Here is a 26,034-nt window from a genome sequence, read left to right on the forward strand (position 1 = left end):
CATGAAAGATGGCTCTCTATTACTTTACTTTCAGTCTGGATGTAACTTTAGGTTCCAAATTGGTCTCTTTTAGATAGCATATGAGTGAGTCATGTCATTTTATCCAATCTGCAACCCTGTGCTGTTTTATGGGAACATTTAGGTCTTTCACTTTGAGAGTGATTATTGAAAGATATGTTTTTATTGACATTGTGTTGCTTGTGACGTCCTTGTTTCTAGATTGTCACTGTTAACTTCTGTTCTATGTCACTGTTGGGTTCTTTCTTCTTTTATAGAACTCCCCCTTAATATTTCTTGTGGTGCCGGCTTGGTGGCCACATAATCTTTTAAAACTTGCCAGTCTTGGAAACTCTTTATCTTTCCATCTGTTCTGAATGTCAGTCTTGCTGGATAAAGTATTTTTGGCTGCATGTTCTTCTCATTTAGTGCCCTGAATATGTCTTGCCAGCCCTTGATGGCTTTCCAGGTTTTTGTGGACAGATCTGCTGTTGTTCTTATGATCCTTCCTCTGTATGTAAGGAATCTCTTCCTCCTAGCTGCCCTTAAGACATTCTTTCTGAATTTATGATTTGTTAATTTTACCATTATTTGCCTGGAGGTCCTTCTAGGCCCGTTGATCTTGGGGGGTATCCTCTCTGTCTCTAGAACATGAACTCTCATTCCATTCCCCAGATTAGGGAAATTTTCATCTAGTATTTGTTAAACTATATCTTCTAGTCTTCTCTCTCTCTCTCTCTACCTCCCCAGGGATCCCAATAATTCTGACATTGGATGTTTCATGGTGTTATTTATTTCCCTAATTCTGTGTTCATGGCTTCTAAACTATTTCAGGCCTCTTCCTGATTGTTCTTTTCTATCAGTTTGTCTTCTAGATCACTAATTAGATCTTTTGCCCTGTTTACCCTAGCTGTTAGAGTATTTAGATTAGACTGGATCTCATTGATAGCTTTTTAAGTTCTGCCAGATCAGCTCTCACTTCTGTCCTTAGAGATTCTATTTTGCCACTAATGGTCTTCTCCAACCGAGCCATTGCTGGAATAATTGTTACCCTGAATTCCATTTCTGATATATTGTTTATATCCATATGCAGTAGTTCTGTGGCAAAGGTCACAGTCTCGGAATTTTTTTCTATTGGGTGTTCCTCTTCCTAGTCATTCTGGTGAGAGGTGGTTGAGGGGATGTATAGCTGAATATATCAAGCACAATCCAGTCAAGGTGCACCTTGAAACGTTTCAGAGCAATTGGAAATCATCATCAAAAAGAAAGGAAAAAGAAAAAAGAGAAAAAAAGAAAAAATAAATAAAAAACAAACCTAGGCAAAAATGAGCCCCAAAGTAAGATTTATAAGGTACATAAACAAAAACAAACAAACAAAAAGATTGATAAAAGTAAAAGAAAAAAAAAGAAAAATGTAGCCAAAATGAACCCCACGAATAAGATTTATATAGAACAAAAACAAAACAAATACACAGAATCACTGATAGAAGAATAAGATGGGAAGGTGGTTTAAACCTTCATTGTGGGTGAAGAAGGTTATTTTATTTCTTCCTGGTTGTATCTTGTTACCTTTGTTAAAGGACTCAACTTTCCAGAGATACAGAGTAATTAAAACTGGCTTATATAGAGGGGTAGTATTGAATATGGAAAAGGATTACCTTGAAATATATATATATATATATATATATGAAAAATTTCAAGTTAAAAAGTTATTTAATATATTGTATTAATATGTTGTATTAAACATCTAGTTGTAATTGTAAGTAGGTTAAAAAAATAAAAGAAGAATCCTGAGAATGAATTAAAAAAAAAAAAAAGAAAGTTGTTTCTATGACATATACAGATATTGGGGCAATACTGGGAGCTTAATATATTATTTTCCCCTGATGTTGTGGTTTTATAGTTTTATGAGGACCCTGTGTTTATTATCCTCTTGTTCTTTTGGCTTGTCTTCTGGGAGAGGGGCCTGCCACATTGTTTTTCAGTCTTGAGCAGTATTATCCTGCCCCCAGCTGGGACCACCCTGGGATTGTGGGCTTAGGTCTGTGCCTGTGCCCACCCCCCCCCCCAGTTCCACCAATTGCCCTTTAAAATCCTTTGCTCTTTTTGAGTGCTTTAACCAGACTTCAAGCTAATGATGGTCCCCAAGCATAGGGCAATTTCGTATTCCTGTGTGAGTTTCCAGTGGGTCACTTCTGGTGGCTTCCTTCCCCTTCTGTTTATCCTCTGATATCAGTTTGAGCACTTTCACTCTGCTGACCTCTCCGCTGATCATCTTCTGTCCCTGTAGAGATCCAAAAGTGTATGATCTTACATCTCAGGCTGATTTCATGGGTGTTCAGAGTGTTCTGGTAGATATTTAGTTCAATTCAGGGGACCACTTGAAACAGGGTCTCCTACTTTTCTGCCATGATGCCCCTCCTCCAAAAATATTAATTTTAACTAGAATAAAAATAAAAAGTATTTCTGATTGCCTATGATAAAGAAAATACTGGTTTCAGTAATTCTAAATATCTCTTAACTTTCTAAAGTTCATTGAAATGTCAAATGTTATAAAAACTCTTCTGAATGTTGGTGAAAGATAAAGGAATGAAAACCACATATTCTAATTTGCATGAGAGATCTCATTAGATCATTAGTAACAAAATTAAAATTCCTACCTAAAGACCTAATGACATGTGATAAGCAAACACAGTATAATAACAGGAAGATACTGCTTGATTTTTTTTAATGAAATTTGTAAGACAAAATTCCATCTGTAATTAATAATCCCATTTTATTCAATTGTACTAATCAAGCTACACTTTAATATGGCATAAATTTCATGATGCCAAAGCACTACTAAAGCCTTTGCAGATTGCCTGAGAATTTGAAGTAGTACTAAAAAGAAAAAAAAAAAAGACAAGAGATTTTTTAAAAATATTTAAATCCTTTATTAAGGGGGAAAAATACTATTTTCTGCTGATTATGGCATGAAATATTTATCCTTTTAATAAATTGAGGATTGCTAGGGTGCCTGAGTAGAGCAGGCATTGAGTGTCTGCCTTTGGCTTGGGTCATCATCCCAGTGTCTTGGGATCAACCCCTACATCAGTCTCCCTGTTCAGCAGGAAGCCTGCTTCTCCCTCTCTCACACTGACTGCTTATGTTCCCTCTCTCACTGTGCGTCTGTCAAATAAATAAATAAAATATTTTTAAAGTTTATTTATTTATTTGACAGACAGATCACAAGTAGGCAGAGAGGCAGACAGACAGAGAGAGAGAAAGAGAGGAGGAGGAAGCAGGCTCCACACTGAGCAGAGAGCCCAATGTGGGGATTGATCCCAGGACCCCGAGATCATGACTTGAGCCAAAGGCAGAGATTTTAACCCATTGAGCCACTCAGGTGCCACAATAAATAAAATTTTTAAATAAATAAATAAATAAATAAATCTAGGATTGCTGTAAACAGCTGTAAAATGATTTGTTACTGGACACCTCTCCAACCAAAGATATGCTAAAATTTTGGAAATGAATTATTCTCATAGTATGTAGGTTAAAGAAAAATTTACTTTATAATTAAAACTAATCTGTCAATAGTCATAATCATACTAACCTACTCAATTAAAATTCAGCATTCACAACTAAATATTCACAAATAAATATGATGAATCTAAGAGAATATTTATGTAAAAGTATTTTTATCACTGTAAATTGATGACCCGAGTTTTGATATTTGAAAGACCTTGACAGATAGATGACATTTAAATAATGGAATGAATGAAATTGCTTCAGAGAACAAGTAGAGGGGCAAAGAAGGTCTAGGACAGATGATACAGACAGTTTTCATTTATTGGTGGGATAGGTAACGACATAAGGAGACTGAATGGTAGCAGAAAATTCGGCTGGAGAAAAAAATATGTGCCCTCCACTCCCACCCAGTAATGGGATTGTCAGTATTTTTCATAATGCTAACTAGTAGAGTACTATGAGGATGGTCAAGGGACCATTGTACATTTAGCAATATGGAAAGTGAGAGTGTCAGACCAGAGTACTATCAGGGCAGAGAATGGAATAAATCTGATTTGATTAGTCTGGGGTGAAGATGGGATATTAAAAACCAGTTATTGAAAATACACCTGTTATGTTGTAGTCATCATCTTGGCTCTCCCATGAAAAATGAAGTGAAAAATATATCAATGGAATCTCTGAGATATGAAAGGCAAACAATAATCAATTTTAGAACTACTGCTAACCCTAGATTGCTACATGTCTCTAGAAAACAGGGATAAAAAAAAATGGAACACCTATATAATTAATTATTAAAACTATGAAGTATGTAGTTCACTTACCTTCCTCATTAATTCAAACCAGTATGGTAGGTAGAAAGGAAAATTGGGGGGTGAGTGGGTGGCACAGTTGGTTAAGAAACCCACTCTTGGTTTGGCTCAAGTTGTGATCTCAGGGCTGTTAGCTGGAGCCCCATGTCAGATTCATGCTTAGTAAGGAGTCTACTTGAGATTCTCTCTCCCTTTGCATCTGCTCTTCCCACACTCCCCACAACCCCAGGCTCATACAATCTCTATCTAAAATACCCCACATTTGTACAAGTTGGTAAGAAAGCCAGGGTTCTCCTTCCTTTGTCACTGCCAGGAAGTTTAAACCATGTGTAGGAACCTTCAACCCAGACCCATTCCAAATGAAAACACCAAGCCATACTCTTTCCTTTATTCTCTGATGCCCGTTTTAAACTTGCTTGGGATCTGGTTGGTTTTCCACAGGAAATATCATTATATGAGTGATAAACTTTTTCATACCCTCTTGGTGTGTGTATGTTGAGTCTCAACATCCCAAACAAATTTTTGGTATGTGTGTGAGGTTTTCCTAGATCTACAAAATAATTATAGTAATTTAATAACTGGGCAAATAGTTTACATTATTTCTATTTTACAGAAAAGTAAATTGAAATATGGAGCAGTTAAATTACTTGCCTTTTCAGTGTCTGGGCTGTACGGTCTAAATTAGTCTACAATTCAAGTCTGCTAATTAATTATAGATCTGATACTGAAATGTTATTATTTTTGATATTGAAATCTTATTTCGTTAATATAATGTAACAATCCATTTTTTTCTCATAAAATAAAGCTTAGCTTAACTAATTTTGATTTAATCAAGCTAAAATCAATGAAAGCCACCATCTTTCAAAGAAAGAGGTATAAAAAAATCACTTTGTACCAAACACCAAAAAAGGAAGTTAAAAAGGAAAAGAAAACCTCAAACTATAGTTCTGAACTTATGCATGCTTCTGTCTTTGACAGCAATATAAACAAAACCATATGTAAATAATAAAGATTAATCCTCTTTTTTCTAGATATCTCACATCCTATAAAAAAGTCTCATCTTATTCAACCAATGAAAACTACTATATATAGAAAATATAATTCTACAAAAGGATCAAATAAATAGTTCTGGCATAACATCCCAGGAAAAGACAAAGAGCAAAGGAATATATTCAGCAGCAAAATGTCTTTGGTATGTGTGTGAGGTTTTGGTTCAAAGAAAAGTTTAAATTTCCTAATCAATAGGAATAAAAAATATATAGATAAGGATTTAAAAAGTAGGAGATTCATAGATTGAAAAGTAATAAAATGAAGTCAATCCTTGCTAAATAAGTAGAATTGAAAGTATAGAATCAAGAAAAGAAAAAAAATTATTGGCAGTTGTCAGTCAGATGAACTCATCTGTGTCAAATATTACAGAAAATGAGACAAGACCTGTGGTCATAGATAGAGGCTCTATGGCATAACTTAAAGATTTTTTATTTATTTATTTGACAGAGATATCACAAGTAGACCAAGAGGCAGGCAGAGAGGGTCGGAGAAGCAGGCTCCCTGGTGAGCAGAGAGCAGGGCTTGAACCCAGGACCCTGAGATCATGACCTGAGCCAAGGGCACTAACCCACTGAGCCACCCAGACACCCCTCTATGGCATAACTTAAAGCTATTTCACAGGGGCCCCTGGGTGGTCAGTCAGTTAAATGTCTGATTGTTGGCACTTGAGTGGGGCACTGGAAGTGGAGTCTGCCTGGGGTTCTCTGTCAACCTTTCCCGCAGCCCCTCCCCTCCATACTTCTCTCTCCCTCTCACTTTATAAAACAAACAAAAAAACAAATACCACCACCAGAAAAACAAAGGTATTGCAGAAAAAAAGTGTGGATCTAAGTCAGTTCACAAAGGAAGGAGGAAATTTTTTTTATTGAAATATATTTGACATACAACGCTATAAATTCAAGGTGTACAACATGTTAATTTGATAGTTATTTATTGTAATATGATTGCTATTGTAGCAATAATTAGCACCTCTGTCACCTTATATAATTATCATCTCTTTTTAGTGGATGGTCTAATTAAGTTCCAGTCGCATAGCAAGTTTGATGATTTTGATACAGCATTATCTATGTTGATTATTCTGTGCATTAGATTTCTAAGGCTTATTTACTACTCTTAGAAAATCTGTACCCTTAAACAACATCAGGACTATCCACCACCTCTTCCCTCTCCTTATAACCACTATTTTATTCTTTTTTTTTTTTGTCTTTTTAAAATTCCACATAGAAAACAAAACCATTTGATAATTGTCTTAATCTGTCATATCTCATTCACCATATAATGTTCTGAAAGTCCATCCATGTTGTGGTAAATGTCAAGACGTCTTTCTTTCTAATGTCTGAACAATATTCCACATCATCTTATCCATTCATCCCCTGATGGACACTTGAGTTTCTGTATTAATGCTACAATAAACATGACAGTGGATATACCTCTTTGATGTCCTGTTTTCATTTCCTTTGGTTATATATCTAGATGTGGAACTGCTGAATCATACGACAGTTCTATTTTTAATTCTTTGAGGACTCTCCCTATTGTTTTCCATAGTGGCTGAACCAATTCATGGTCTCACCAATAGTGTATAAAGTTTCTTTTTCCCCACATCGTCACCAGCTTGTTACCTCTAATCTCCTTGATGATAGTCATTCTAACAGATATGAGGTTATATCTCCTTGTGGTTTTGATTTGCATTTCCCTAATGATTAGTGATACTGAGCATCTTTTAATGTACCTATTGTCCATTTATGTTTTCTTTGGGGGAAAAAAGTAAGTGTATTCAGTTCTTCTGCTATCAGGTTGTTTATTCCTCTGTTATTGAGTTGTTTGAGTTCTTTATATATTTTGGATATTAGCTCTTTATCTGATACACAGTTTATAAAAACATCATCCCATTTTTTCATACTGCAGTTTTACTTTGTTATTTATTTTGCTGTGCAGAATATTTTAAGTTTGATGGAATCTCATTTGCTGATTTTTGTGATTTTTGTTTTTCTTTGTGCTTTTAGCCTCCTAACCAAAAATTTATTTCCAAAAGTAATGTCAAGAAGTTTCTCTCCATTTTCTTCTAGGAGTTTTATGGCATCTAGTCTTATGTTTAATTCCTAAATCTATTTCAAGTTAATTCCTGTAACTTGTCAAATATTAGTTGATTATATAAGTGAGAGTTTTAATTCTGGGCTCTATATTCACTTCCATTGCCCTGTGGATCTATTATTATGTTAGTATGATATTCTTTTTATTACTATAGACTTGTAATATAGTTTGAAATTAGGAAGTGTAATGCCTCTGACTTTGTTTTTCTTCTTCAAGATTTCTTAGGTTATTTGGGTCTTTTGTAGTTCCATACAGATTCCAGGAGGTTTTTTCTCTTTCTGTGATGAATACCATTGGAAGTGTGATAGAAATTTTGTTGAATCCACAGATGCCTTTGGAAATTTTTAAAGCTCTTAAATAAATATATTTAAATCCAAGATTTTGTATTTGAGAATGGTTTTGAAACTGCAGATTCTGGTGCAGTCCTCGAAGATAACATATATGTATATTGCAGCACACATATCTGATTAGTCCAAATTATGGACTAGAAAAATGGAAAGCTGTGCTCTTCTAGCACCAGGAGTGAAGTGGCTGAGGGTAGCAGCATTCTAGACAGATGTTGCAATTTAACAAAAGGCTCATACCCACCTAGAGAGGAAAGTAGAAGAGGAATTCTTATCAATGTTTAAGGGAAAATAGCAATTTATAGTAATTATGTTAATATTAAAACTGGAAAGAAAAGTTTCCCATAAGACTTGATAGAGGAAAATAAAAGAGCTTGACCTTATCCATTTTCACACATTATGTAAAGTAAAAGACAAGTGAATTTTTTTCCAACTATAGGCTATTACCTTATTGCCAAAGTAAAGACACAAAACACTTTTTAGGATGCAATATGATACATTTCAAATATGCACATGTCTGATAGTCCAATATAAAATATAAAAATAACTGATACACATAAAATGTTAATCATTTATCTACATGATGGATATTACCCCCTTTATAACTTTATTTCATTTCTGTTACAATAATTTGTGATTTTTATTGTTAATGTGCCATCAGGGCATCTTTTTAAAATTTTTTTATTGTGTTATGCTGGTCACCATACAGTAGTCCATCATTAGTTTTTGATGTAGTATTCCATGATTCACTGTTTGTATATAACACCCAGTTCTCCATGTTGTTGTAATAATGAGAAGAGTGAAAGTTAATTAATAATTTCTTAAGATTAAAAAAGTCAGAAGAGTAAGAAAAGCAGTATTAACAAATACTATCAGTACTACGATTACCTATATAGGTAACATTTTAAACATGTCTCAAACTTACCACATGATATTTAGAGAAGTGCATTTGTCAAAATATTTTTCTTTTCAATTGGGATGACTATTGTTACAGGCACTGCTTATCAGTAGGAAGGGACTGATTGCTTCCAGGTTGTCTATTTCCTCTGTGACTGCCCACAATTGACTACCTGTTTTTTTCAGGCATGGGAATTGCCTTTATGAGTAGTAGTGAGTATTTTGAGCCTTGAATATACTTCTTAAATTACTCCCAGTTTCTCTCTCTCCCTCTTTTTCTTTCCTTTTCCTTTCTTTTCTTTTCTTTCTTTCTTTCTTTTTTCTTTTTTTTTTTGATTAAAATATAAGGACTAGAAATGTCCTTAGGAATCACCTAGTTTATGAACCTTCAGATGTTAAGTTAGGCATATTATTTTTATATATTGAAACAAGCTATAGATGAGGTCAGAGAAGAGGTACTAGATGTCTTGATCTTGTAGGTAAAGTCTGTAGAAAAATTTAAATATTATCATATTGGAAACAGAATGCTAATGTAAGTTTGAAAAGAGAAAAAACAGAATGCATCCTTTTTTTAAAAAAGGTCACACTGGCTGCTCTGTAAAGAAAAGACCGAAGAGAGAAAAGAGTGGAAGGAAGAAAACAAGTGTGTGTGACTGTAGTCATTCAGATAGATGTGATGGTGTCTTGGACTTGGGTAAAAGTAGCACAAGTAGTGAGAAGTTGAGATGTTGGATCTTTCCAAGGTACAGATGATAAGGCATACTAATGGATTACATTTGGACTATGATACAATAGAGAAATCTATAGGAACTCTATGCAACAGGTAGAATAGAGCTATCATGAGATAAGAAATGCTGGAAAGGGGGCTGATTTATGGGAAGAAATCAATAATTCATTTATAGACCTATTTTGTTTAAGGTATCTACTTGATCTCTAGGTGGTGATAAAAAATAGATAAATATAGAAATAAAAATACAAGAGATACTTTTAGTCTGGATATAGAGTCCTGAGCTATCAGAGTAGAAATGTTATATGTAACTTTGTAGAGGGAGGAAATTGACGAGAAAATGGGCTTAGAAGAGCAACTGCATCAAAATTGAACTTTAATCACTCAAATTATCTCTTCCAGCAAGAGCTTTAGAGTTAAGATGGACCATTCAAAATTATTCCTCATTTGGGCAGGGAGGTAGACTTTTTATACCCAACACTGACTAAATAAGAGATAAAAGTTCCCCTCAAGAAGGAATAAACTTTGGTGAAGCAGCTTTTTACAGAAAAGGTAAGTACCAGGAAAGACTTTAGCTAAGAGCCATAAACCACCAAAATTCCCAGCAACCAAGGTCACAAGTGCTTCTGTGCTGAAGTGGTTATCTGGGTTGCTCACCATGAAATCTACTATAGCCCATCTCTTAGGGCATTCAGAGGTACTCAATTTAACATAATGTTATGAAGATTGCTACTTCAGATTCTGTTGGACCCCATTTCTTAGGATAAAGTTGTAAGAGGAAGGCTAGTTTGATCAAGACTAATCCCTGACTCTGTAGCTCCTCTTGCTGGTATAACTATGTATCATCACCATCTCCTCTCCCATACTTTCTAGATTCTCTATATATTTAACTAGCAGGAAATTTTATCCTTCTTGGGTGGGATTATTTTGTTTTTCTAGTCACAGTCAAAATTAGTCCAGGGAATGCCAAAGGACAATAAAGTGAATCACCTGGTATTCCAACTTACTCTTCTCTACCCTCCCCATTAAGCAGGGAAAGCCTAGCCTCCTCCTGATCAGGGCCAATTTATCCTTGTCAGGACTGACAGTTGTGCTAACCTGCTGGTCTCTAATCATGAGGAAGACCCTATGATTGGGAGGTTACTGTGGAGGTTTAGTGGCAATACTGCTCTAATTACCTGGTGGAAGTATTTTTCCTACAAGGCCGTGGACCACTATAATGGAGGAGCCCAGAATTACAGAGGTGGAAAGCACACATTTCCTAAATAGGCTACTAGGAGGCAGGGTAAACAGAGACAATGCTAATCTCACTCCTTGATTCTCAGACTAATATGATTTACCACTTAGAGACAACTCACAATATAATGGTATTGGTTTATGTTGTCTTGAGAGAATTACTCCCCATCATCTTGGGGAATCGTTTTCAGGATGATGCTTCAAGTATGTCTTCAATAGACTATTCCATTACTCTGTCAAGTTTGTAGCTTCAAGATGGCAAATTATGCCACAGGACTCATAGATCCTAAAATCAAGGCCTCACCACAGCCATATATCCTTTGATCTTATGTTTGTCCCGTGGTCTAGTGCAATTATCAGTAGATCAAATAATCTGTAATTTCTTAGATACTGTTGCTATCGAAAACATTACAAGCAAGAAAGGCAACCCCAGAACAAGAATATGGGTCTATCCCAGTAATGATAATTTGCTTCCTTCGTCAGGATAAGAAAAAGGTCATTGTAATTAGTCTGCCACCAAATCCATTATTAGTTTCTTCAATAAATGGTGATCTGTTGCTGTAAGACTGGGCAATAGACAGAAGCAGTTGTTAGATCACCTCTGGTGAGCAACATAGACTCTGTCCTTACCACAGTAGCAACTAGTGTGCCATTACTGGAGTGGCCATGAAAGTGACTGTGGATAGCAGCTGTTTGGGTTATTCCATGTATTTCATTGTTTAGTACTGTTTCTCTGAGTTCCCATTTCAAGGTCTTTGGACATACCTTATTTTCAGATCTCCATGTCTCCAATCTTCTATCCCCTTAAAGACTTCTTCTTTTTTTTTTTTTTTTTTTGCAACTAGCCAAGTTATTTGCCATTTGTATTAGTTTGTTAGAGCTGCTACAGCAAAATACCACAGACTGAGCTGCTTAAACAATATAAATTTATTATATTACTGTTCTTACAGTCCAAGATGGAGGTTTTGGTAGGTTTAGTTTCTCCTGAGGCTACTTTTCTTGGTCTGAAGATGTTCACCTTCTTACTATGTTCTTAAATGACCTTTTTCCCTCTCGGCTTATCTCCTCTTATAAGGACACAAATAATATTGGACAAGGGCCCCACACTTAAGGCCTCAGTTTAACTTAATGACATTTTCAAAGAACTTATATCCTAGTATGGAGGTACTGGGGGTTGGAATTTCAACAGATGCATTTTTTTGGGGAGACATAATTTAGCCCATAATATCATTTTCCATGAATTCATATATATTTTAACCATAGGCCACTTTTCTTTCCACACAAAGTGAATGACCAGGTGTAAAATGCAAAAGTCTACCCATTAAGACATTTCTTCACCAGTCTCTTTTTAGGGTACTCTTAAATGGTTGCCATGGCAAAGCCATTAATCATTTTCAGCTTGCACTTGCATACTGACCTGACCCTACATTGAACCAAGCTTAAACTTTTAGCTGCTTTAAAATCTATTCATATGGAACTCTGGGGATCCTACTTACGAGCTGAAGAGGAGGTTATGATAAAACACTTGTGGATGACATGGAAGTCTGGGCACACGCAGCTTCCATTTACCTTTTGGTTTGTTCCTAATCCCAGATGTATGTCCCATTTTATGATGGATTGCTATTGGGTTTACCCAAACTTGGGATCTGGTGGCTCTGACACCACCTGGTTTTTGATGGGCAGTTATGGCCACGTGGTCACTTGATGTTACATGGTCAGAGAAGTATTCCTACCAAGTTTATTCAAACACTTTTGCTTTTCATGTTGTTCTCTGCCAGCGCAATCTTCTGTTTTCTTGTGCTTCATGATGTTTGTGACCATTTTTCTGAACATACTCATTACCTGAACCAAGTCTGCTTCCCTGTGGTTAATACACCTTTTAAACATGCTAGAAGAGGCTGTGACTTGTTTTCTTTTGCTTTCATCCAGAAATGACTTATAAAATGATTCATACCACTTTAAAAACAAAAGTAATGCTATGTTTTCCTAAGGTTACTCTCTAATTTGTTGAATCTACATCTGTCATGAATTTAGGATTGATTTACTAATCATATTATGAGAAAGTGGCAAGGATGCTCTTAAGTTATTGAGTCACAAATAAACTGTATAACTCTTGGCATGATTACAAGGCTAAATCAAACTCAGGTTGATTCATTAGGCTATGAAGCTAAGAATCCTTGTATGAGGAAATAAACTGAACAGCTGCTTGGTGTTGACTTACAACCTTGTTGTAAATAGCAGAATAGATGTTGTGCTCTTGGGAGATTGGTATTTAGTCTTCAACGGGAAATTTCAATGCATTTATCCCTCAGGACAACTCCGTAGCTGTAAAATATGAATGTTAGAGTACCTCCCATGGATAGATAATTCTGATAAGGAGTATCTTTCCTACCTGAGACATTTTTTCATTTGAATGTATTTACCTGATTATGCTGCATCAGTGTCTTCCTCAAGCAGGACGATGAAAGTTCAGATCAGCTGAGTTATGGAGAAGGGCTGGATAAAAATTGCCAGCAATAACAAGATTGGATAGAATTCAATTACCAAGGAAAGATTCTTAAAATAAAGCAAAGGGTGTTTCGTACTAGAGTAAAAGTCATTTTTACTCTTTCAGAAAAGATTTACTTGTCACGGAGGATGCACGAGCACTCAATCTGACCAGTGGTCAATCAGCCAAACTATACTTTAGAATAATAAAATTAGAAAAAAGAAAGAGAAAAGTGATCTCTTAGATTTGGAGAGACAGGTTCCCAATTATGGGTACTTCATGTCCAATGCATTTAATTTAGAAAGTTAGAATCAAGTTAATGCCATTTCAGAATTCACATTTCCATCACTATAAAAATATAAATTACTTCTTATTTTCGCCTTGCAATGTTCCTTTGAATAACAATAGCTACAAAGGTACACCATTTTCACTATCTGCTTCTTTTTTTTTTTTTCTTTTTTTTTTAAATCCAAGTCTAGAGTCTTGAATTTGGCAAGGGAAAGTTAAAGGAAGGGAACAGCTGCAACCCTATAGATATATGGGACAGAGGCCAGGTATATGGAAAAAGAGATGTGGAAAAGTGTCATTAGGCACTGACACTAATGTTTCAACAAAGAAAAAAAGACAAAGGAAATATCTTTAGCAGAACTTGTTCATGGTTCTAGCTTTTTTTTTTTTTTCATCATTTTGTGAATAATGTGATCCTGGAAATCTATGATACTTAATATGCAGAAGTCAATTTGTATATGCCAATTATATTACCAAGAAATCCTAAAAGTATAAAATTTTTAGATTTTATTTTCCCTGATGGACACGATAATCGATGATGTATTTCTAGGTTTCTTAATATAATTTATTTTGTTCTTTTTGTTCATAATTGTATGCTCTTCTAACAGACATGGATCCAATGTGTATTTAATTATTTGATACCGTTAGCAGGTCTCCTTATTTCCAATCTCCTTTTAATTACACTGAATGCGTGAGGCATCTGTACAAAACTATTTTCATCACCCTGTTTTAAAACATTTAGGAAATAAAAAGGGATTTTGAAAATTTTAATAATTTTATCAATTGTTACTACGTAAACAAAGGTCATGCTCATAAAAATAAAATACAATAATCTGGCACACAGAACCACATATGACAGCTAAAACCATTTGCTGATCAGTGGAATAAGAGATCTCTAAATTCAGCAGGTGGATTGATATCCTGTATATATGACAGGAAGTAAGAGTTTTCACAGCATGGTAACATGAAACCTAAATGACAACAGGAATCTCTAGCTCAAGGGCTTAGAGAATTCAAAATGTTAGAAAAAGTAAAAGTAAAACATCAGCTAAATAGCACCTAGGTATAGCTATCTATAGCAAAATTATCCAGTATAAAAAATACATTAAGTGATATGCACATAGTTGATGAATATTTATTGCTGGAAGCAGAAGAAATTTGAGATATATTACCCTCCAACACATTTGTACTTTCAAGAATTTCTTCTAACGAATTTAGGTAGAAGAATAAAAGCAATCTGGAGGAGTTAATTCAGTCATTAACAGTTATTCACATTGCCACTGGAGATGTTTAAACATAATTTTAAATGGTAAAGACTAGGCTATATTTTGCAAGAATATTAATAGCTTTTGTGAAGCTTGGGATCTACAAAAAGATAAATTGCATCTCAAAGTAATGAGATTACATCATGTTTAAATCAACCAATAAAACAAGCTTATCATAACTATACCAAAAGAGGAAAAAAAAGAGAAGGAGATACATTTCTAAGGATGGAAAAAGAAATCCACAACATGGATGATTGGCATTCTTAATGAAGGGATAACATGGTGAACAAAAATATTTTTGAATAATAGTACTCAGAAAGAAAGAAAATGTTGAGAAGTCTCCATCCAACGAAATTCCATAATATCTACTTCAAATTTAAATTTAATCAGCAAAATAGACCAATATATATATAATCAAAGATTCCTGCAAAAATAATAGTAAACAGATAATAACTCAACCTGGTCTCCTACTTTGGTTTCACAAATTTAAATATATGAAGGTGGTGAACATGTAGAATTTTTAACTTATAAATTCCATACTTACCAATATTAAGTTTTTATCAGCTTTCTTTTTTTTTAAGATTTTATTTATTTATTTGAGAGAAAGTATGAAAGAGAAGAGGGGAGCTTGAGCAGGGAGGGGGGCAGAAGGAGAGGGAGAAGCAGACACCCTGCTGAGGAGGGAGCCTGGTGAGAGCTCAGTCTCATGATCCTGACATCATGACTGGAGCTGAAGGCAGATGCTTAAATGACTGAGCCACCCAGGCACCCGTATATCAGCTTTCTAGATGGACATACAACTATATACATATGAATATTATGTTTTTTCTGTAAAAAGTTGAACACATAAACTGGTAAGATAAATTAAATGAAGAAAATACATACTAACAAATATGGTTATAAAATAAAGGATTGTCATTCTTTAAAAACACAGGAACAGGGGCTCCTGGGTGGCTCAATGGGTTAAGCCTCTGCCTTCGGCTCAGGTCATGATCTCAGGGTCCTGAGATGGAGCCCTACCCTCCAGAAACAGAATAGGAAAACTATCAGCTTAAGTCAAAATGTAGGTATTGGCAATTTTTGTCAAGAAATTATGGTAATCGGGACACCTGGGTGGCTTAGTTGGTTAAGCATCTGCCTTTGGCTCAAGTCATGATCCCAGAGTCCTGGGATCAAGCCCCAGTGGGGATCTCTGCTCAGTAGGCAGCCTGCTTCCCCCTCTCCCTCTGCCTGCCATTCTACCTACTTGTGCTCTCTCTCTCTGTGTTAAAGGATAAATCAAATCTTAAAAAAAAAAAATGATAACTGCAAAGAAAAAAAAAAACTTAGAGATAAAACTCAGTAGAACTGTTAATAGCAAAACATCTTGCTGATACAATAAAATAATGAAATAGACTGATTTCAAGACTTTTTCCAGAAGCCGAAACAAAACTATACTAGAAAAATTTTACCTTAGTGATTAAGAGTAGGCCAGATACAGATTCCCTGCAGGAATCTACAGGGGTGCCTGGGTGGCTCAGTGGGTTAAAGCCTCTGCCTTCAGCTCAGGTCGTGATCCCAGGGTCCCGGGATCGAGCCCCGCATTGGGCTCTCTGCTCAGTGGGAAGTATAACCTCTACCATTTTCTAATTATATAACCTTGGCTGAGTTACTTAACTTCTAGATGCCCCTATTTTCTCATCTGTAAAACATAGATAATCATTCTACCTACTTCATAAGGATGTTTTTTTCTTTAAATGAGTTTCTTTGGTTTAAAAGAATTAATAAATAAATAGAACATATCCCTCATAAGAATCAAAGAAGTATGAATGATAAATTATAAAGTAAAGTATAAAAGATACTAACTTTACAATAAGATATATCAACTTTAGAATCAGAAAACCCAACACTCCAGCAATTAATATACCAAATAGAGAAAATGGAAGAAATCACTTACTCCTCCTAAGAAGAACATTTCTCTGAATCAAGGAAAATCAACTGCAATAATAATAAACCTACAAAACATCAAATATTTAGATGTTTAGTTTAAAAGAATTTCTGTCAAAAGACTGCCCGGTCATAGTATTTTTTAAAAATCCCGATCTAAATACTCCTTAGTAAAGTAAGTTACGACAAATACATGCAGTGGAGTACGGTATAATACAAATCTAAGTGATTGAAGAGAGAGGCGTCTACAGTGTGCTTTTGAATGAGGACAGGTAAGTTAAAGAACAGTAACTCTATGAATTTAATTATATATAAACCAATGTGTGTGGAATTTGAGACTACAAATGGGAAGAAAATAATCGAAAACGTATCATTTCAAAAGCAAGTTTTCTTGTGTATTACATTAGGTAGAAGTCATATTGATAAGGTGAATACAGCAAGGAAAACATCTTTGGTTTAGAACATTATCTTTAATCATGAAAATGACTTTCTCATTATGAACAAGTCCTTTTCAGGTTCCATTTAAAAACTTACTGCTTTGATAGTTGCATTTATAAAAAGCAGTATATTTAAAGGGAGATGTCTCATCGAAAGTACAGTCCTCTAAGAAACAATTAGTGTTAGAGTATCAAAAGATAGCATCCTTTGCCTTGTTCCTGGCTTTCTAGATATGAGTCCTGGAAGCAAAAACAAAGGGAAAATGTTACAAGCACAAACACTGCTGGTAAGCAATGGAAAACAAAAGAAGCCACAGATCTGACATCAAGATGATACATGGGAGATAGTCTTAGAAACCAGATGGACTATACAGCCCAGGGCTACTTCTCCTAGTGTGAGAATAAAAATGATTTAAGCCTGATGACATACCAAAACAGGGCAATAGTTGTGTTCCAGTGTGCAAAACCAGTATCATCAAAACTGAAATGTGGTGGGTCAAACAAAGGGCATACATGCCCAGTAGCTCTGCCTAGGTCCTCTGCATTGCCAGCTCCCAGTTGCCAGAGGCAGGTCCATGAGCGAAGATTCTGGCTTCAGAATGGAAGGTCCAATAAAGAACTTTATCTTACTACAAAGACAGAATATCAAGATAGAAATGCAGAGACTCTGGTAAAAGAAAAAGCATTCTTGTTCAGTAACTCTAAAATGTGAATTGTTTTAATGCAAACATTTCTTTAATTAGTAAGAATACATTACCTATAATATTCTCAAACAGATTTTGTTAATGTGAGCGTTGTGGTGGAATATCTCTTTTTTGCTAATTTTAGCTTTTCTAGTGTCCCTGTTTCAACATATGTTAGCCTTCATTGTGGCCAGTTCCTACATTACAGATACTAAGAACATAGATATATTGTTGGGCTCTGTTTTTTTTAACTTTTAAATTTAAATTCCAGTTAATATACAGTGTAATATTAGTTTCAGGTGTACAATATAGTGATTCCACACTTCAAACATCACCCAGCGCTCATCACGGACAAGTGTGCTCTTTAATCCCCATCACCTGTTTAAATCACCGCCCAGCCCCGCCTCTCGTCTAGCAACAGTAAGTTTGTTTTCTGTCGTTAAGATTCAGACACATGAAAAAATGTTCATCATCACTAGCCATCAGGGAGATTCAAATTAAAACCACATCGAGATACCACCTTACACCAATGAGAATGGCCAAAATTAGCAAGATAGGAAACAATGTGTGTGGAGAAGATGTGGAGAAAGGGGAACCCTCTTACACTGTTGGTGGGAATGCAAGTTGGTGCAGCCACTTTGGAGAACAGTGTGGAGATTCCTTAAGCAATTAAAAATAGAAAAAAAAATAGAGCTATGACCCTGCAATTGTACTACTGGGTATTTACCCAAAGATACAGATGTAGTGAAAAGAAGGGCCATTTGTACCCCAATGTTTGTAGCAGCAATGGCCACGGTTGCCAAACTGTGGAAAGAACCAAGATGCCCTTCAACAGACCAATGGATAAGGAAGATGTGGTCCATATACACTATGGAGTATTATGCCTCCATCAGAAAGGATGAATACCCAACTTTTGTAGCAACATGGACGGGACTGGAAGAGATTATGCTGAGTGAAATAAGTCAAGCAGAGAGAGTCAATTATCATATGGTTTCACTTATTTGTGGAGCATAATAAATGGCAAGGAGGACATGGGGAGTTAGAGAGGAGAAGGGAGTTGGGATAAATTGGAGGGGAAGATGAACCATGAGAGACTATGGATTCTGAAAAACAACCTGAGGGTTTTGAAGGGGCGGGGAATGGGAGGTTGGGGGAGCCAGGTGGTGGGTATAATGGAGGGCACGTATTGCGTGGAGCACTGGGTGTGGTGCAAAAACAATGAATTCTGTTATGCTGAAAAGAAATTAAAAAAAAAAAAGAGTGCTTATTGGTTTGCTTCTCTCTTTTTTTCTCCCTTTTGTTCATATGTTTATTAAATTCCATGTGTGAGTGAAATCACAGTATTTATCTTTCTCTGACTTATTTCCCTTAGCATAATGCTCTAGTTCCATTCATGTCATTGCAAATGGCAAGATTTCATTCATTTTTATGTATGATTAATGTTCCATTCTGTGTGTGTGTATGTGTGTATCACTCTTCTGTATCCATTCATCAGGCCATGGACACTTGGGCTGGCTCACAATTTGGCTATTGTACACAATGCTGCTATAAACATTGGAGGTGTGTGTACCCCTTGGAATTAGTATTTTTGTCTTATTTGGATAGATAACTAGCGGTGCAGTGCTGGTTCGTAAGGTAATTGTTTTTTACTGTTTGAGGAACTTCCATACTGTTTTCCAGAGTGGCTGCACCAGTTTGCATTCCCACTAACAGTGAAAGAGGTTTCCCCTTTCTTCACAGCATTATTAACACCTTCCGTTTCTTGTGTTGTTGCTTTTAGCCATTCTGATGGGTGTGAGATATTGTTGTTTTGATTTGCATTTCCCTGATGATGAGTGATACTGAGCATCTTTGATTTGCCTGTTTGGCCATCTAGATGTGTTTTCTTTGGAAAAATACCTATTTGTGTCTTCTGCCCATTTTTTGATTGACTGATTTATGGGGAATTTAGTTTTATAATTGTTTTATATTTTATATACTCACCCTATATTGGATAAGCCATTTACTAATATCTTCTCCCATTCTGCAGATCGCCTTTTAGTTTTATTGATTCGTTCCTTCACTATGCAAAATAATTTTTTTTTTTTAGTAGTCCCAGTAGTTTATTTTTGCTTTTGTTTCCTTTGCCACAGGAAAAATATCTAGAAAGAAGTTGCTCTGGTGGATGTCAAAGAGGTTTCTGGCTGTGTTCTTCACTAAGATTTTTTAGCTTCATGTCTCATCATTATCAATTTATTTTTGTGTATGGTATAAGACAGGGGTCCAGTTTCATTCTTTTGCATGTTGCTGTCCAACACCATTTGTTAAAGAGACACTCTTTTTCCCATTGGATATTCTTTCCTGTCCGTCAAAGACTAATTGGCCATAAGGCTGTTACATTATTGGGCTCTTAACTGTGCTCCCTAAAATCTTCTAAGCCATGGACTTCTTCCAAATCAGATGAAAATGATAAATCCATAAAATATGCAAACAATATCAGGGCACTGACAGGCCCCTTCGGTCAGTTTAAAATCTGTTCTAGAGAAGATATATTTAAACAGGACCTTGCTATTTCTGGAACCACATTCACATACCCTATAGCAGAGTAGACTAGCTTGATGACTAAGTGACCAGTGAATAGTGCATGTGCAGCTTCTTGACTGGAAGAAGACCATTGTACAGGAGTGACACAGCATGAGTAATGGAGGGGTATATTTTTCTCTTTAGCTTCTGTTAGGTGTCAGGGGAGAAAAAAAGAAAACACATCAAGCAGATTGTTGGATGTTATATGCTAGGACTAGAAAACTATGGATAAAATAGAAAAATGTCCTAAAAAGCTCAGTTTCTGGTAAGCAAACTAAAGCCCATGGGCCAAATACAGCCTACTACTTACTTCTGTATGTTCCACAAGCTAAGAATGTTTTTTATTTATTTATTTATTTATTTACATTTTATTTATTTATTTTGACAGACAGAGATCACAAGTAGGCAGAGTGGCAGGCAGAGAGGGACACGGGAACCAGGCTCCCTGCCGAGCAGAGAGCCTGATGTGGGCCTTGATCCCAGGACCCTGGGATCGTGACCTGAGCCAAAGGCAGAGGCTTTAACCCACTGAGCCACCCAGGCACCCCTTTTTTTACATATTTAAAAGTTTGAAGGATTTTTTAAAAATTTCATTAGATGTGAAATTATATGAAATTCAAATCTCAGTGTCAAAAGTTTTATTAAAACACAGTTCAGCTCATCTGTTGACATGTTATTTCTAGTTGCTGTTGCTCTGCAGCAGCAGGGTTAAATAGCTGTGACAAAGACCAGATGGACTGGAAAGTCTGAAATATTTACTCTAAGCCATTTACAGAAGAAATTTGCTGAACTCTGACTTAAAGTATACAGACGATTGTAAAATAGTATCCAAATTAAGACAGTAGGTTTTCACAAAAAACTTCACAATAAATGTACCCTTATTTTTAATCCTATACTCCTTTTGAAACACATGAAATGATAGCTTTGCTTCTATCCATAGGCCTTAAGAAAAACCCTTTATGAATATTCTTTATTTCATATGGAAAATATGATTTCTGAATTTATTAATTTTTTTGGAATGTAAAAGCTTATTCTTAGTTTCTCTACTTCACTGAATACATTATGAGGGTTCTATATTGATGTCTTCTTTTAAATGAAGTGTGAGACTTTTTTCTAATAAACCTAATTAAAGTAATTAATATACATACAGAACAGTACAATATATGATCATAAAACTAAATGAATTTTTACAGAGTGAATACACTAATGAAACTATCATCCAAACCTACAAATATAACACTCAGAGATCCCCTACTCTCTTTTCTAGTCACTACTTCCACTTCCTGTCCAAAGTAGGTCCTACTCTGACTTCTAAAACCATAGACAAGTTTTTGTATTTTTTGGATTATCCTCTGAATCTTGCTTTTTTTCCCCTCAAAATTATGTTTATGCAATTTCTTCAAGCTGTGAATTGACTTAGTTGCATGGATCAGTAGCACCCATTTTAAGTATATTAGTAAGAACGTACATTGCCATTTTTGATCTACAGTTCTTGGAATTTTATTTTATATCAAGTTGAAAGTTATCCCTATTACATAGGAGTAGAATTGCTAGGCCATGGAATATATGCATATTTTTTTCTAGGAGTTTTTTTCCATAGAATTTTCCAAAATACTAGACAAATTTAAAATGCTACCAACAAATTATAAGAAATCTGTTTACTGTATATTCTCACCAGTATTTAAAATTGACAATTAAAAAATACCAGCTATTTGAGTAGATGTTGTGATTTTAATTTGTATTTCTATAATAAAAAATATGGTGGGAGAATTTTGTACTACCTGACTTCAAATTTTATTCTAAAGCTACAATAATCATGATAACGTGGTTTTGTGTGGATAGGCATAGATCAAAACATCAAAATACAAAACCTAAAATTAAACCCTCACATATGTGGTCAGTTAATTTTCAAGAAATACGTAAATTAAACACTGCAAAAAAAATTTTTTTTCTGTAAGTAGTGTTGGAATATTTGGGAATTTGATAAGTAAATAAACTTTCACTGTTACTTTAATTACAAAAATTAACTCAAAATGGATCATAGACTTTAATGTAAAAACTAAAACTAAAAAAAAAATTGGAAGAAAATGAAAGAAAGCTTTGTATTCTTGGGTTAGACAAAATTTCTTAGGTTGCAAAAAGCAAAAACATTACAGGGAAGAAGTAGGCACTGAAGTTTATTAAAATTTAAAAGGGTATGATAAAATTAATAATTATGAATGAATGAAATAAATAGGTAAAAAGGTGATCCTTGAAAGAATCTTTAGGTATAAAAGTGTGGGGAAATTAGAAAGATTAGGTTAAGATTGGACAAAGAGCATAATGAAAGCTTTCTTTTAAGGCTACTTTTTGTACAATACAGCTTTTATACATGTAACACTGTTATACTGTACCTCTTGTACATGTTATGTGTACATATGTGTACATACTGTACATATATGCACATATGTACACATGTGTACACATATGTGTACATTATGCAGTTTAAACACATTTAGGAGATTTTAATATATTTACCTAATTATAAACTTTAAGTAAAAGACTTTTTGTCATGTTCAGTAGTGTGCTGGCTATCATTCTCAGCTTTTATAGGCTCATGAAACCGATGGTCCTCATACGTAACCTCCCATCAGTAGCTTAAAATTAGTCTTGGTGAGACAGGTTATAACAGAGAAATTTTCAAATGCTACAGATCAGTTCCTTTTCTCTCTGGAGAACCTATTTTAACAATTACAAGCATACGACTGTATAAAAAAACTTTTTTTTTTTAAAAAATCTCAAGTAGACCAAAATACTTCTAGGTGCTCAAAATAGATATTAAATAACCTAAACAAAAAGTACTTTAAAATAACTCTCAGCATAACAAAAATCATTTTTATATTTTATGTTACTTCCAGTATAGTTGACATAAAGTGTTTTATTAGTTTTCGGTGTACGATATAGTGATCCAACACTTCCATGTATTACCCCCTGCTCATCACAAGTGCCCTCTTTAATCCCTATCTCTTATTGAACCCATCCCTCCATCCCTTTCCCCTCTAGTCATCACAAGTTTGCTCTCTATAGTTAAGAGCCTATTTCTCTCTTTTTCCTTTGCTTTTTTGTTTTGTTTCTGTTTTGTTTTTCTTTGTAAGATTTCACTTTATGTGGAACTTACCATATTTGTCTTTCTCTGACTGACTTACTTTGCTTAGCGTTATACTGTCTAATTCCATTCATGTTGTTGCAGATGACAAGATTTCATTCTCTTTTATAATTAAATAATATTTCATTCTATATGTATATGTAAATGCATACATATATACATAAATTATACACATATGTCTATGTGCATGTACACACACATACCACATCTTCTTTATCCATTCATCTACTGATCAACACTTGGGCTGCTTCCCTAATTTGGCTGCTGAGATCTACTATAAATATAAGGGTGCATGTATCCCTTTGAATTACTGGTTTTATATTTTTTGAATGAATATTCAATAGTGCAATTACTGGATTATAGGACAGTTTTATTTTTAATTTTTTGAGGAAACTCCATATTGTTTTCCACAGTAGCTGCACCAGTTTGCATTTCCCTGAACAGTTGCACGAGTGTTCCTTTTTCTCCAGATCCTCACCAACATTGGTTTTCCTTGTGCTTTTTGATTTTAGCTATTCTGACAGGTATGAGGTGATATCTTACTGTAGTTTTGATTTGCATTTCCCTGATGTTGACAGATATTGAGTATCTTTTCATTTGCCTGTTGGCCAACTGGATGTTGTCTTTACAGAAATGTCGGCTCATGTCTTTGGCCCATTTTTTAATTAGATTATTTGTTTTGGGGGCTTTGAGTTTTAGAAGTTCTTCATAGATTTTGGATACTAACCCTTTATCAGATATGTCATTTGCGAATATTTTCTCCCATTCAGTAGGTTGCCTTTTAGTTTTGTTGACTGTTTCCTTTGCTTTGCAGAAGCTTTTTATTTTTATATACTCCTAGTAGTTTATTTTTTGCTATTTTCCTTGCCTCAGGAGACATATGTAGAAAAATGTTGATATGCCCTACCTTTTTCTGATTGGATATTCTTTCCTGCTTTGTGGAAGATTAATTGACCATATAGATACAGGTTTATTTCTGGGTTTTCCATTCTGTTCCATTGATCTATGTGTTTATTTTTGTGCCAGTACTTTAATGTTTGATTACTGCACTTTTGCAATATAATTTTAAGTCCAGAATTGTAACACCTCTAGCTTTACTTTATGTTTTAAAGTGATTCTAGCCACTTGAGGCCTTTTGTGCTTCCATATAAGTTTTAAGATTGTTTGTTCTAGTTTTGTGAAAAATGCTATTTGTATTTTTATAGGGATTATATTTAATGTTAAACTGCTTTGTGTAGCACAGACATTTCAACAATATTTGTCTTCTAGGATGAGCATGGATTATCTTTCCATTTCTTTGTATCATCTTCAGTTTCTTTCATTAATGTTTTATGGTTTTCAGAATACATGTCTTTCACTTCTTTGGATAGATTCATTCCTAAGTCTCTTATTATTTTTGGTGTAATTATAAATGGGATAGAATTCTTAATTTCTTTTTCTACTTTTTTATTAATAGTGTATATAAATCAACACATTGGGGTGACTTGCTAGCTCAGACATTTTTTTAAACTTCTATATCCAAAAGGGGGTTTGAACTCACAACTCCAAGATTAAGAGTTGCATGGGCCTCTGACTGAGCCAGCCAGGTACTCCAAAAATAAAATCTTAAAAAAAAGGAATGCAACATATTTCTGCACATTGTTTTGTTTTGTTTGTTTTTAATATCCTATGACATTACTGAATTTATTTATCAGTTCTGGTAGTTTTTTTTTTTTAGAGGAGTCTTTGGGATTATCTGCAAATAGTAAAAAATCTTATTCTTTCTTACCAATTTAGATGCTTTTTAAAATTTTATTTTATTTTTTATTTTTTATAAACATATAATATATTTTTATCCCCAGGGGTACACGTCTGTGAATCGCCAGGTTTACACACTTCACAGCACTCACCAAAGAACGCACCCTCCCCAATGTCCACAACCCCACCCCCCTTCTCCTAACCCCCCTCCCCCCAGCAACCCTCAGTTTGTTTTGTGAGATTAAGAGTCACTTATGGTTTGTCTCCCTCCCAATTCCATCTTGTTTCATTGATTCCTACCCCCTTAAGCCCTCATGTTGCATCACCACTTCCTCATATCAGGGAGATCATATGATAGTTGTCTTTCTCTGCTTGACATATTTTACTAAGCATGATACGCTCTAATTCCATCCACGTTGTCACAAATGGCAAGATTTCATTTATTTTGATGGCTGCATAGTATTCCATTGTGTATATATACCACATCTTCTTGATCCATTCATCTGTTGATGGACATCTAGGTTCTTTCCATAGTTTGTCTATTGTGGACATTGCTGCCATAAACATTTGGGTGCACGTGCCCCTTTGAATCACTACGTTTGTATCTTTAGGGTAAATACCCAGTAGTGCAATTGCTGGGTCATAGGGTAGGTCTATTTTCAACATTTTGAGGAACCTCCATGCTGTTTTCCAGAGTGGTTGCACCAGCTTGCATTCCCACCAACAGTGTAGGAGGGTTCCCCTTTCTCCGCATCCTCGCCAGCATCTGTCATTTCCTGACTTGATAATTTTAGCTGTTCTGACTGGTGTGAGGTGATATCTCATTGTGGTTTTGATTTGTA

General features: G+C 35.0%; 1 long non-coding RNA gene across 6 annotated transcripts in view; it reads left to right on the forward strand.

Moving 5' to 3' along the window:
- LOC106003478 overlaps positions 1 to 26,034 on the forward strand; it is a 255,894-nt gene that overhangs the window by 141,280 nt on the left and 88,580 nt on the right. The window contains exon 1 of one of the 6 annotated variants that reach the window (XR_006605011.1): positions 18,069 to 18,168. The exons of the other annotated variants lie outside the window; for them this stretch is intronic. This is a non-coding gene — a long non-coding RNA (uncharacterized LOC106003478). Of the gene's footprint in view, positions 1 to 18,068; positions 18,169 to 26,034 lie in introns of those variants that run through there. 6 annotated transcript variants of the gene reach the window in all.

The sequence above is a fragment of the Mustela putorius genome, unplaced genomic scaffold (genome assembly GCF_011764305.1).
Source record: "Mustela putorius furo isolate JIRA1106 unplaced genomic scaffold, ASM1176430v1.1 tig00537350_pilon_pilon_pilon, whole genome shotgun sequence".
NCBI lineage: Eukaryota > Metazoa > Chordata > Mammalia > Carnivora > Mustelidae > Mustela > Mustela putorius.